This window comes from Petaurus breviceps, unplaced genomic scaffold (assembly GCF_028583685.1).
Source record: "Petaurus breviceps papuanus isolate PSGF00001 unplaced genomic scaffold, PetGlider_PUasm1.0 185, whole genome shotgun sequence".
NCBI classification, from domain to species: domain Eukaryota; kingdom Metazoa; phylum Chordata; class Mammalia; order Diprotodontia; family Petauridae; genus Petaurus; species Petaurus breviceps.
Window position 1 is genome coordinate 28,597,488 of NW_027185797.1, and position 13,902 is coordinate 28,611,389.

General features: G+C 43.2%; 1 long non-coding RNA gene across 1 annotated transcript in view; it reads left to right on the forward strand.

Annotated features, from left to right (window-relative positions):
* Window positions 1-677: 677 nt before the first annotated feature.
* Window positions 678-13,902, forward strand: part of LOC138161490 (uncharacterized) — a 38,537-nt gene continuing 25,312 nt past the window's right edge. Inside the window, exon 1 of the long non-coding RNA XR_011168386.1 lies at window positions 678-832. This is a non-coding gene — a long non-coding RNA (uncharacterized lncRNA). The remainder of the gene's footprint in view (window positions 833-13,902) is intronic.

Sequence of the window (13,902 nt, forward strand, 5' to 3'; positions counted from 1 at the left end):
ATGTTAGGTTGTGCTTCAGAGAAAGGGAGATTGGAAGATCTCTGCAGAGAAATGATTTCTCTGTCTTTTCCTCTAAGATCATAGGATCTTAGGATTTTAGATCTGGATGGGATTTTAGAGGATGTTTCAGCCATCTTTAAATGATGGAGTAAATAAAGTTCTGGATCTGGGGTCAGGAGGACCTCAGTTCAAATCCTACCACAGACACTACCTACCCAGAGACAGCTATGTGATCTTTGGCAAGTCACCTAATCTTAGGATGTGCCACAACAACCCCCTAGGATGAATGCTGCATCAACTCCCTCAAATAAATGCGAAAACAACACCCCCCCCCCATAAAAATGCTACAACAAGCCCCCAGGATGAAAGCTGCACCAACACCTCCCCTCCCCCCAGGATAAATGCTACAAGTGCCCAGGATGAACACTACAATCCCCTCTCCCCCAACTATGGAGCTATTTTCCAATTTGAAGCAATTGTTAATAAAAAACCCTGCCATAAAGAAAAATACAGAGAGTTAATACACTTTGGGCCGAGTCCAAGCCTGAAATAATGAAGCTAGCCATGGGTCTTGCCTGTTAGGATTTGGCCCACAACAGCCATAAATCAGTCACATGTCATAAGCAGGGCCATCTCTTGTGTTCCCAGAGATTCCTGGAAAGAAGCTAAATACTCAGTCACTGGTCATTAGAGTAAAACAAGCAAGACAAACAGTTGCTAAATTAGTTATGGATGTAAAGGGAAACCATTTAAAACAGGCTCCATTTGCTGGGCTTCTCTCCTGCTGTCCAGGAACATTGGAAAGGGGAGATGGATGTGTTTTCCGGTAAAGGTAAGGTCACTTCAATATTTCCTAGCTCTACCTGAGCTCTCCTGCCTTGGGAGAGAGGCAGTCCTGGTGACAGGCCCTCTGATGGACTGGGCGGGTGGCCTGATTAATAGTGAAAAGAGAGGCTCTTTTAGTAAAAGACTTATAATGACCAGAGAATAGAAAGCTGCTGGGATTACCTCTGGACATGTTCTTGGGAGTCCAGGATGCAGGTAGGCTGCTGCCCTGTTCCTTTGCTAGCTGCCTCAGTTAAATGAGTTGCAAAATCAGATTGCAGCAACTGCAAACTCCATTTAGGTTCCAATCTTGACCAAAAGCCCCTTCTCCTTTCTAGCAGTGACAAATTCAATCAGATGAATGCCCAATGATATTACCTTTTCTTCTCAGCACTGCCAAGCCTAGAAATGGTTTGTGACAGAAAGCCTTTTTATAGCCTACCTTTCAAAATGCATTTACCTTTTAACGATACCTCCTCTGCTAGTAAAAATGGGATTGCAGCTCATAGAAAATCAACATGTTTTAGGCTTTCTGAGTGTATTTGAACTGTCAACAGTGGGCAGTCATCTGATAGCTTGTATCTGCCTGGAGTAACCTGGCTGAGCTCTAGTGATGGTCCAGTGACACAGGGTGGCTCAGGGGGAGGCTTAGAACATGTGAACTGCAAATGACCTGAGTGGGCAGGAAATCTCTGCCTGCTTGGCGGGCTGTCACGGACCTTGGTATTGATCTGGTGATGATTGCCGAGGGCAATATGTGCTGATGGGCCGGCCAGCTTCTGAGCTTCGTGATAACCATCACTGAGACCTGTGTGATGATGCTCCTGGGCCCTCACTGGGTCTTCTCTAGCTTTGGGTGAACCCCTTGGGCAGTAGGCACCCTGGTCTTCTGGGTCAGAAGGCTACTCTGCTCCTTTGCCATTGCTCTCTCAGAGCGACCCTTTTAGTACTTTTCTAGAATTGTTTCTTGGGGGTGGATTTGTTGTCATTGTTGTTTTAAACATTTGAAAGTCATGACAAAGGGTCTTTTAGGGGAAATATCCGCTATACCTTTGAGAGATTTTCAGACACATGTTTCTACTAGAGAATAAATGGTTACTTGTTTTCAAGCCTTCTGAACCTTGGAGAAGTTTTACTTATCTGTAAAATTGTTTATGGATATCTTTTGTATTCATCTCGTCTTCAATTCTGAATATCTCCCTCCCTTTCCTACACAGGGAGCCATCTCTTGTAACAAAAAATTAAAAAGGAATGAAAAGGGAGAGCAAAATCAACCAATACATTAGTCACATCTGATGGTATAAGTAATAGCCTGCAACAGGGGTGGGGAACCTGAAGCCTCAGGGTCACATGTGGCCTTCTAGGTCCTTGAGTGTGGCTTTTTGATTGAGTCCAAGTTTTACAAAATGAATCCTTTTATTGAGGGGATTTGCTCTCTGAAATTTGGATTCAATCAAAGGGTTGCACTTGAGGACCTAGAGGGTCCCCACCCCTGGACTCTGCACTCATACCTCCTCCATCTCTGAAATGAAGGGAGGGTGCTGCATTTTTTTTTCAACTCTCATCCATCACCAGGGTTGGTCAGTTTCACTTTTTATAAAATTTACATGGTTGTAGCCTTTACATACATTGTTTTCTTGTTTCTGCCTAATTCACTATGAATCAATTCAAATGTCTTTTTATGTTTCAGAGTTCTTTATATTGTCATTTCTTTCAATACTATGATATTCCATTTATATTCATAGAACATAATTTGTTTAGCCATCCCCCAACAGATGGTCATCTACCCCATTCCTAGTTCTTTACTTAAGAATATTATGAATATTTTGGTGTGTATGGGATCTTTTTTTCCTTTTTTCTTTTTACCTCCTTGGAATATATGACTAGCAGTGGGCTTTCTTGATCAAAGGGTATTGACATGTTTATCACTGTTTTAAAAACATAATTCCAAATTGCTTTACAGAATGATTGGACCAATGCATAGATCTACCAATACTGTATTAGCATGTCTATTTTTCCACATCCCCTCCAAATTGATTATTCTGTGACTTAAAAAATATAGTTTCTAAATACAAATATTGAGTACATATATATGTGTATTATATGTGTGTGCGTGTGTGTGTGTGTATCTTTTTTGAACCAGCAAGATAGTGTTGAACTTGCCATCTGGAAGACCTGAATTAAAATTGTGCCTCAGACACTACTAGCAGTGTGACCCTGGTGAAGTCATTCATCCAACTTCTCTCAGTGTTTTTTTCCTCATCAGTAAAATGGAATAATGATAACATTTACTTCACAGGGTTGCCTCGAATGTCTGACTTTTAGTAGCACTGGGTCCTTTTGGATTAGTGGTAGGGAATAAGAGGCCAGGAGGGTGATAGACTTGGAACATATGGCAAGAAACAGGGGTGTGATAAAATGTATTTTCTAAGTGCAGGAATAACCTTCATGGTTCAACTTTTCCCCCTGGTCCTGTCAAGAAAGCTCCCAGTGGATGTTAGTTGGTGTTGACATGCATGCAGGGGTGAGCTTAGCATCCTTCACCCTTTCCCTAAGAACTTTACAAGAATTATGTCACTCGCTCTTCATGACAAGCCAGAGAGGTGTGTGCTGTTATCACCCTCCTCTTATGGATGAGAAAACTGAGGCAAACGGAGGTTAAGTGACTTGACCAGGGTCATACAGCTAAGAATTGTTTGAGGCTGGATTTGAACTCAGCCTTTCTGATTCTAGGACTGCAGCTCTATCCACTGCATCACCTTTCCTGGCAACATTTATTGTTGTTTTAATGAAATGCAGATCCTCTCGTCAGAGCTGGGAAGCTGGAGCTGTGCTTATTATAGATTCTGTGAGGTCTCTGGTCCCTCCTCTTGGTTCAATAAATATTTATTAATGGTGAGAGTTAGTTGGAGAAGAAACTGGGTAGGTTCTGTGCTCACTGATAATTAATAGACAATACAGTGGCTCTAAACCACTTTGCAATGTATTTGTTTAAATAATCAGAGAGCAAGGATTTGGCTTGAGTAGAAGAGACTCTCAGAATGTGCCTTGAAACCACAAGTAAGGTCAGTCTGCATGGGAGTCTCTCAGTCACCAGGGTTCTCTGGAAACATTTGGAAATAATAATGTTGAAAGCGTCCTTTACAGTTGTTCAAGTTAGATTGAGTACCTGCCTGTGTTAGCTCTGACCTGACTGGGGAGCCCTAAGGGATCCTGATTTAAGTTAAGTTGGACCTATTGGAAGATATGACTCCTGATTGACTGGAAAGAGAAACAGAGGAAGGAGAGTGATAGAGGAAAAAGAGGCAAGGTGTGGGCTTTGAAGGGTGAATGGAAAACTGCTAGCACGGAGGGAAAATGTTCCACCCCTGAGTTCCCAGTGCCAATAGCCCCCGACTGCCAAGATTGGAATCACTGGGTCAAATCTTTCCCTAGCTGAGTTAACATTCCATCTCGCTCCTAAGTCACCCTGGTTTTCTGGGTGTATTCTATCTCCTAAAAGCATCTGTCTGATTTCCTAGATGACTATCGAACCTGCTGCCTTTGGTAAATGTCTGTGGCTGTCTTGGGTGTAATAAGCATATGGTGTGCCCACTACTTCTTGGTACTTATGGGTGGCACTACTTCCCTCTCCCCATATACCTTCTGGTCAAGGGAAGCACAAGAGAAAGTCATTTAGAGGGATGAGGCAGAGTAGTTTTTATCCTTGACCCAAAGGTCATAGCCACAGGCTTCAACTAGCTGGTGTGTAAAAGTTGTGATTCCAGTCCAATACCCCTCTTGAAGTTAGGAAAGCAAGGGAGTGAGTGCCCAGGCACTGCCAACCTCCCACTGCATAACCCACAAAGGTGGAATTATGGTCTCTCTGAAGATGAGGCATTGTAGGATGGGGCATTTTCACATCTAGTATATATCCGCGTTACAAATGGGCTGCCCAATCACTGTTACAATTAAAATATTAAGGAGTCATTTAACCATCATCCATAACCTATATTCTCCCAGGAGGCAAAAACAATCTTGTAGGAGCTGCTAAACAGAGAGTTCATTTCCATCTCTGACTTGTGTTATCCACCTAACTCTCAGGCCTGGCGCTCCTGGCAAGCCAGGCCGTTGAATGGGTGTGTTGACTAGGGAGTCCTCCTGGTAGCATTTCCTGATGTTGCTGCTTCTTTACTCATTTCTCAGAATTGCTGATGGGTGACCCAGGCTCAGAGAATGATCCATAAAAACAGAAGAAGCAGCCAGAGACTGGATGTACAGAATCAAGTTTGCTTAGGCAAACACCTGCTTTTATTGCTGTGTGCTCATAGCCACCACCACACTGGGCAGAGAAAGAGAAATCCTCTCCTCCTCTGCTCAAAGTCCAAGGGAGAATAGGCAGAGTCGGTCAATAAGCATTTCTTAAATCCCTGCCACAAACCGGGCATTGTGTTAAGTGCTAGGACACAAAGAAAGCCAAAAGACAGTGTCTGCTCTCAAGAAACTCACAGTCCAATGCGGGTCGAGGACATGGGAACAACCATGTGCAAAGAAACTGTAGGCAGGAGAGATAGGAAATACCCAGCAGAAGAAATGCACCAGAATTACAAGAGCAGCAGGGAAGGTTTCTATAGAAGATGAGATTTGGATGGTGTCTGAAGGGAGCCCGGGGAGCCAGGAGTAGAGATGAGAGAGAATAATGTAGGCACAGGGGGCAGAGAGAGGAAATGCCCAAAGCTGGAGCGAGAGTCCCCAAAATACACACGCACACACGCATACACACACGCATATACACAATACAGATATATTACATGTGTATGTGAATGTATGTACATTACATATGTATGTGTGTATGTATGTATGGATCTATACACATATATTTTTCTTTCCTAGACCTTTTCAGTCTTCTTATACTTTACTCCTTGACCTGTACTCTTCCATCCAGTGACCCTGACCTCTTGACTGTTGCATGAACAAGACAATCCATTTCTTGGTTCTGGGCATTTTCTCTGCTGTCCCCTGTGCCTGAAACTCTCCCTCTTTTGCTCCAACTACTGACGTCCCTGGCTTCCTTTAAGTCCCAACTAAACTTGTCGCCTTCTACAGGAAGTCTTTGCCTTTTAATTTCAGTGCTTTTCCTGTTCATCCTGTCTCTAGCTTGCTTGGTGTATGTTTATGCACTTGAATCCCTCATTAGATTGTAAGCTTCTTCCCTGTCTTCAAGGAGCTTACAGTCTAATGAGGGATTCAAGTATTCCCACAGTTTAGGACTGCCTGGCACATAGTAGGTGCTTCATGTTTATTGACTGATTGGTTGTAAGGTCCTTCATGGTCACTTAGATGGAACACCTCATAAGCGATCAATTTGTCATCCAAAACACAAAGCCTTTTATGCTGAAACAGAGCATGTTCATTCTCAGAGCCCCAGACAGCCCATGCCTAGCTTCAGGGGCATTCCCCTGATCAAGGGATGCCTCTAATCATCCCCTTTACACTTGAAATAAAATTCCTTCTCACTTCCAGTTCTTAGGATCCTTCCAGTGGGAAATCTTTCTTGAGAAGTCACCAGGGTTCTTTTAATTTTCAAATTATAAGGAAGGAACATTTTTTGTTTCCACTTTGTCTTTCCACACCCCCCCCCCCCCACTATGTAAGCTCCTTGAGGGTAGGGATTCCTTGGCATTTGTCTTGGAATCTTAGCCCCAAGCACAGTGTCTAGTACATAGTATACAGTTAGTATAATCATCTTCTATTGGATTGGAATAGAATGTTTTGAATGGAGAACTGGGATAGCGCAAGAGGTTCTCAGTTCCATTAACAGAGTTTTTAGGGATAAAAGTCACCAGAAGGATGGGAGCAAGAGGGGGGACTGATGTATGTTGTCTTTCAAATATGTCCCTGAACTTTTCTGAGTTCTGAGTTGTCATGGGATGATCACACTTTTGCATTGAGTTCCTTTACAAGCTCTGAATTGCTCCTAAAAGCCACCAGAAATGCTGTGAATTAGTTCAGCTCTTCTGGAAAACAATTTGGAATTGAATAAAATGTTCATACCCTTTAACCCAGCAGTCCCACTGCTGGGCATAGGCTCCAAGGTCAAAGACAAGAAATAATGGCCCCATTTATCAGAATATTCATAGCAGCATTTTTTGTGTGTGCTTAAAAAAACAACCAGAAAAAAGTTGGTGTCCATAGGTTATGGGATGGCTGAACAATTTATGGTGTATGAATACAATGGAACATTAGTATGCCCTTAAAATGATGAAACTGAGGGATTCAGAGAAGCAGGGGAAGATGTGTGTAAAAAGCTGATTCAGAGTGAAAAATAATAATGGTACAGTACTTTAAGGTTTACAAAGAGTTTTATATGAATAATCTCATTGGACCTTGGGTCAATGTCAGACTTTGCTTGAAGACTTTTATAAGGGGAATCTTCCACCTCTTGTCCTTTTGGACAGCTCTAATTGCCAGGAAGATTTTCCTCTTTAAGGCTAAATTTGCACATTTGCAACTGGCTGTGCCTCTCCAAGGGCCAAGCCTAATTCCTCTTCAGTGGGAAAATCTTTCAAATAGTTGATGGCAATGATCATGTACCCTATTGGTCTTCTCTAGACTAAGCACCTCTGCTCTGTTCAAATGAGGTTCATATTAGCACATTCTTTCAAGTGGACAGAATACGGAGTTTGTATCCCCTCAGACACTAGCTATTTCTCTGGGTCTCTGTCTTCTCATCTGTAACATGAGGGGATTGTACCCAATGACCTCTAATATTCCTTCCAGCTCTTAAATCTTTGATCTTTTCACTACTTTGGCTACCCTGCCATCCTTAGGGTCACTTCTAGCACTGAAAAACCAGGGGTACTCTCCAAGGTTCCTCCTGAAATGTGGTGCCTAGCCCTGAGCACATTAGTCCAGAAATGTCTGACCAGAGCACAGCACAGATGGACATGTCCCTGGACAACCACCCCTGCTTCATTCTTTATTAAATATCCCACAGCTAAAATCTTGGGGACTCTCACTCATTAACTGGGTTCTCTTGGATTCAATGGAAGAAGAATTTCTGAGGAGGCCATTCTGGGTAAGTTGTGGGGATAGATATAAAAATGAAAGAACCCCCCCTACCACCACCACCACAGTCCCCACCCTTTTCTATAGACCTGGAAGGTCTGGCAGTATCAGACTGGAGGGTGTCTCTGCAGTGGTTTTTCCCAGAAGGGCACCTCCCCTTGACATGCAAGTGAGTCCAGCCTGTACAACTTTTCTGGTCAAACATTGATCAGAGTCAGAGGAACCCACCGAGAGGTGGATGAAGTGTACATTAAGGAAGACTCCTTTCCTCCTTTCTTTCCCAAGGAGAATTCCACCGAAGGACTAGATTGTATAATGGAGCTGGGAGAAACTTATGAGCCAGCATTGTCCTGATCTGCCCCATTTTCAGGCAGACAGCTATGACTCAAATGTCCTGGGCAAGCCTGGCCACCACTAGAAGTGGCCAAACCCTGTGAAAGATTCCCAAGGAGGAGTGGAGGAAAGCCCAGGCTCCCATGGGACGAGTTAGGAGGGGTGAGGCCAAGTCCTTATGGTACTTACTGTTGGACCTGGAAGAAACTTCTGTGGAAATACCTCTGTCCTCCCCCCGCCCCAATCCCCCCAATTAAATCCAATATCATATAACATCACGGAGAAAAGGCGGCAGGGATTCTTTGGCATGTTGGTTCAGCCTGGCCACCTTTTCCTTTCAGACTTGGACATTCTGGGGTCTTGGGTCAATTCAGTCAGATTGCCTATTAATGAATATGTGAAAAAGGCTTTAGTCAAACTCTTACTAATGAAATCAGGTAAAAGAAATATATGAAAATTTCTGGTACTTCCCTCCAACCCTCTCCACCCCCCCCCAAAGTAGAGCCCAATAGAACTATGGTATATTTAATCAAGGAAATCAAGTTATAAGAGAGAAAGCATTTCGAATTGGTGAGAATCAGAGAAGCCTGCATGGAAAAGGAGGTGCCTGAGCTTTGTCCTGAAAGAAATGCAGAATTTTACCAAGGAGAGATGAGAAAGCCTGGAGTATATTGCCAGTGTGTGCGTTGGGGGTGAGTGAACGATGGTCACTTTCATGAATTCAGAGGCAGGAGACATTTGGAGAATAAATAGGAGTGAATCTCCAAGTCACATTAACCCCAAAAGGCTGTGTTAAGTAAAACCCATGTGCCAGGCATGGGGACACAACCACAAAGCATGAAACAATCCCTCCTCTCATGTAGCTTGTGTACCAAAGGGGGAAACAAAAATATGTATGTATGCAGAATAAATATAAAGTAAATATGAGAACATTAGAATAGGTGTTCTTGATTCTTCCTTCCAGTTTGGAGTCTGTGATTCGACTAAGGCCAGGATTTATGTGACTGCCCCTCAGAGGATTTTTCAGCCCACGAGTACTATGATGCCTGCTCCATTTGGGAGGTCATTCATATCTCTGCAATATATCATAACTTTTTGGCCAGAGCAGATCTTCTTTGTGAGGCTTCTTAGAGCCAGAGGGATATTATCAGACTGGAACACAGCTGCTGATCAGTGCTGCCAATGGCATCGATGTTTAGTCTCTTAAATCTGGGCAATCCAAATAGATTAGCAGGCCTGCCTTCCTCTTAGCTAACATCTGTCCCCCACACTTCACTGGAATTACCAGCGAAAGAAAGTATGACAAATAAAATGGGTCATGAACCAAAATTCAATAAAAGCAAAGTTAATTACGTGTTTGTTAGAGAATAAACACACTGTTGGATCAATATGCAAATTCTGACCTTCAATGGTCTTTTCAGATGCTTTTAAGCCTTTAGTCTTGCAAAGATTAACTTACAGCCTTGAACTTCCTTTTGGGAAGTTAGCAGAACACACAAGCCTCCATGAATCACTGGTTGTCTGAGTCCCAAGGACAGTGCTCTATTTGGGGAGCTGGGGAGATGTTAAACTAGCTTAAGCAGGAACAAAGATCTAGTGGGATGAAGGGTCTAATGCAATCAGTTAACAAACATTTTAAGTGCCTGCTATCGGCCAGGAATAGGGCTGAGTGCTGGGGATACAAAAGAGGTCAAAGCTAGTCTCTGCCCTCAGGAAGCTCACAGTTTAATGGGGGAGACAACAAGAAGATCTATACAGGATAGATAGGAAATCTCCAAGTCACATCAATAGGACAGATAGATAGGAACTCATTAACAGAGGGAAAACACTGGAATTAAGAGGGGTCAGGAAAGGCTTCCTGGAAAAGTTCTGAGTTAGAACTTAAAAGAAAACCAGGGAAACTCGTGGACAGAGGAGGAAAAGCATCCCAGGTAGGGGGCAGCAGAGTGGATTTCCAGAGGTGAGAGATAGAGGGTCTTGTTTGTGGAATAGCCAGGAGGCCAGTGTTACTGGATTGAAGAGTAGGTGGTGGGGCATATGGTCTAAGATGAGGGAAAGGTTTCTGTGCTTTTTTCTGAGGGTCTTTGGGTGCTAAACAGAGGATAATGTATTTGAGCCCAGAGGGATAGGGAGCCACTGGAGTTCTTTGATTGGGGGGGAGGCAGTGACCAGGTTGGATCTGCACTTTAGGAAAATCACTCAGGTGGCCATATGGAGGATGGATTGGAGAGGGGAGAGCCTTGAGGCAAGCCAACCCACCAGAAGGCATGAGGGTGGTGGCAATATCAGAGGAGAGAAGGAGCTGTATTTGAGAGATATTGCAAAGGTGAAATCAACAGGTTGGAAAATGGGGGCAGACAGTAGGATTTGGTGAGAGAGTGAAGAGTTAAGTATGATACCCAGGTTATTAGCCTGTTGGGGATTGGGAGGACAGTGGTATCTTTGGAGGTAACAGGGAAGTTTGGAGGAGGGTAGGGTTTAGAGGGAAAGATAATGGGTTCAATTTTAGACATTTTGAATTTAAACTGTCTACTGGACATCCAATTTGAAATGTCTGAAAGGATGTTGGAAATGGGAGACTGGAGGTCAGCAGAGTGGTTGGGGAAGAGTAGGTAGATTTGAGAATCATCACATAGAAATGGTAGTTAAATTCATGGGATCTGATGAGATCATCAAGTGAAGCAATAGAGAGTAGAAAAGAAGGTCCAGGACAGCCCTATGGAACACTGATGGTTAGGGGATATGACCTAGATGGGCATCCAGGAGGGTCTCAGGAGACTGAGAAGGATCAGACAGATTGGTAGGAAAAGAGCCAGGAGATATCAGTGTCCTGAAAACCTAAAGAGAAGGGAGTATCAAGGAAGGGGTGATAACAGTGTAATAATGGGGGTCATAATAGCACTTACCTCCCAGGGTTCTTGTGAGGATCAAATGAGATGATATTTATAAATTACTTAACATGGTGCCCAGCACATAGTAGGTTGCTGTCTATTACTATGGCGGTGGTGGTGATGATAATGATGACCATGACGATGTTGATGATGATCAACGGTGTCAAAGGCTGCAAAGAGATTGAGAAGAATGAGGACTGAGAAAATGCCATTGGACTTGGCCATTGCAAGATCATTGGTGACTTGGGGGAGAGCAATTTTAGTGAAATGTTGGGGTTGGAAACTGGATTCTAAGGAATCTAGAAGAGTGAGTGAAGAGACAACAGTTTATTAACACATGGAGAATTGTGTAGTACATAGAGGACCAGTCTTGGGATCAGAAAGTCCCAGATTCAACTTTTGCCTCAGTACCTAAAAGTTAGGTGACCATGGGAAAGGGATTTATCCTCTCTGTTCCTAAGCAAGTCTCTTAAGACTTTAAGTTACAAATAAGTTGCTGATTTACATTGGTGGAGGGAGTACCATAAACATACATACATATGTGTATACACATATATGTATGTGTGTATGTATGTGAAGGGCAGAACGAGCCAGTACTAGAGCTCGCTTTGGAGTTTGGAAGACTTAGATTCAAGCACTGAAATGAGAACATCTGTGTAGACAAAACTGTTGTTTACAATTGCCTGAATATACACTGACCCAGAAAAACTCAAGAACAATGTTTTAAATAGATAACCTCCAAGCCATGTGAAATGGAGAACTCTCTAAATATAGAGACCTAGTGGGCTAAATGAAAACCAGATGGGGACAGGATGAAGTACCTATCATCCCCACCAACCTGTCTGCTGCTGCTGGAGTTCTTGAAGATACTTTTAGTGAACCTTCAGAAGATGAGCATGCACTCCTATTCATCAAAAAAAAAAAAATAATCCAAACCCACCCAATCATTCTACTCTTCCCAAGAGTCCAGGAAACACAAAACCTGAAAAAACAATACAGGATAATGAGTTGTCCAAGGACTCTTCTTGACTGAACTCCATTGACTATAATACAAGGAAGATAATGCTACCACTCTATGTGTTCTTCCTAGTGCCAATACTTTGTGCCAATCTTGAGCTGCTAGAGCTTGTGGTTTTGTTTTTTGCCTTTTGGAGGGCAATTGGGGTTAAGTAACTCGTCCAAGGTTACACAGCTAGTTTTTGTGTGTGTGGGTGTGGGTGTTAAGTGTCTGAGGCCAGAACCAAACTCGGGTCCTCCTGACTCCAGGGCCGGCTCTTTACTCATTGCACCTAGCCGCCCTGAGCTTGTGTTTATTCATCTGTGAACTGGTTGGATTCCCTAGTCAAAGACCAGAATACAATGCATATAAAGTACTTCCCAAGGGAAAGTGCTATCTGATGGTCAGTTATTGTTATTTTGTTCAGTTTTTCCTTTGACACAAGGGAGGATTCAAGGTGAGGAGGTGGTATGTTGGGAAATGAGTCTGACATTTTAAAAAAGGCATAAACATAAGTTAATACTTGGGAGATTTCAGAGATAATCTGAATAACATCTACATGATTGCTGAGCTGGAAGGGCCCCCAGGAGCCATGTGGTAGGGTAATATTCTACCTGAGTAACACACCTAACAAGGAGTCATCCAGCATGGCTGAAGACCTCCAGGGATGAGGAGCTCATTGCCTTCTCTGACCACCCATTCTTGATTAGGACCAGCTCTGATTGTCAGAAAGTTTTTGTTTCACTCAAGCTAAATTTGTCTGACTGCAGCTTCCATCCTTTTCTGGAGAACATTAGCAGATCCAAGTTTTGTTGGATGACCATGAAAAATAGCATTTATTAAGCAATTGCTGTGTGCCAGGCACTGTGCTAAGCTCTGGGAATGTAAATGCAAGCAGGCAAGATGGTCCATGGTTTCAAGGAACTTAGATTTTAATGGGAGAAGATGACTCATAACAGGATAACTGGGAAGGGACCTGTAGGAGTAATTTAAAAGCAATTCACATGCATGTTCTTTAAGCTTTGTGTGTTCATACACTCTTGGCAGTCAGCTCTTTGAACCTGGCTCGGTGAATGTTTTTAGTTCTGAGATGTCCTTTTGTGAGCCCTCCACCAGATGTGTTGTTGGGGGTAGAGATGCTGGTGTGCAGGTACTACCCATGTGCTCAAAGTTTCTGGGGCTTTTGAGTTGGGGAAACTTCTGCTGAGAAGCCATATTGCTAGAACATAAGAACAAGATGGTGAGCCATGCTGGTGAGGAAGCAAGGAATGGGAGGTCTCTTCAAAAGAAAACAGAGGAAACATGCAGAATGGAGAATTTGTGGCATGGTGGAGGGTGCCTGAAGCTAGGAAGAGAAGAGAGTAGACACCAGCAGACTGAGCAGAGTGGATCATAGCTGCTGAGATGATTGGTGACCACTCACTACCTTCTCCCCTCTACTTCCCAAGATGACATTCTGGGAAAATTCCCCAACTCCTTTACTTCCCAGACCTTCTCTAAGGAGATGAGGGGAAGGAGAAAAAGAAATTGAACCCCAATGCTTCCATTCATATTTAGTCTGCTGTGCTTTTATTTAATACTTAAAAAATACTTTATAGTATTTGAAATTGCTATTACATTACATGACCATTTAGAAGTATTTTAGTACAAACCACTAAGGACATGATTTGAGATTCTGAGAGGAAAAGCTAACCCAAAAGGGAGTGGAAATTTTGCCTAACTCAGGATGAGATGAGGAGAGAGCTGCTGCTGCTGCTGCTGCTGGTGTGTGTGTGTGTGTGTGTGTGTGTGTGTGTGTGTGTGTGTGTG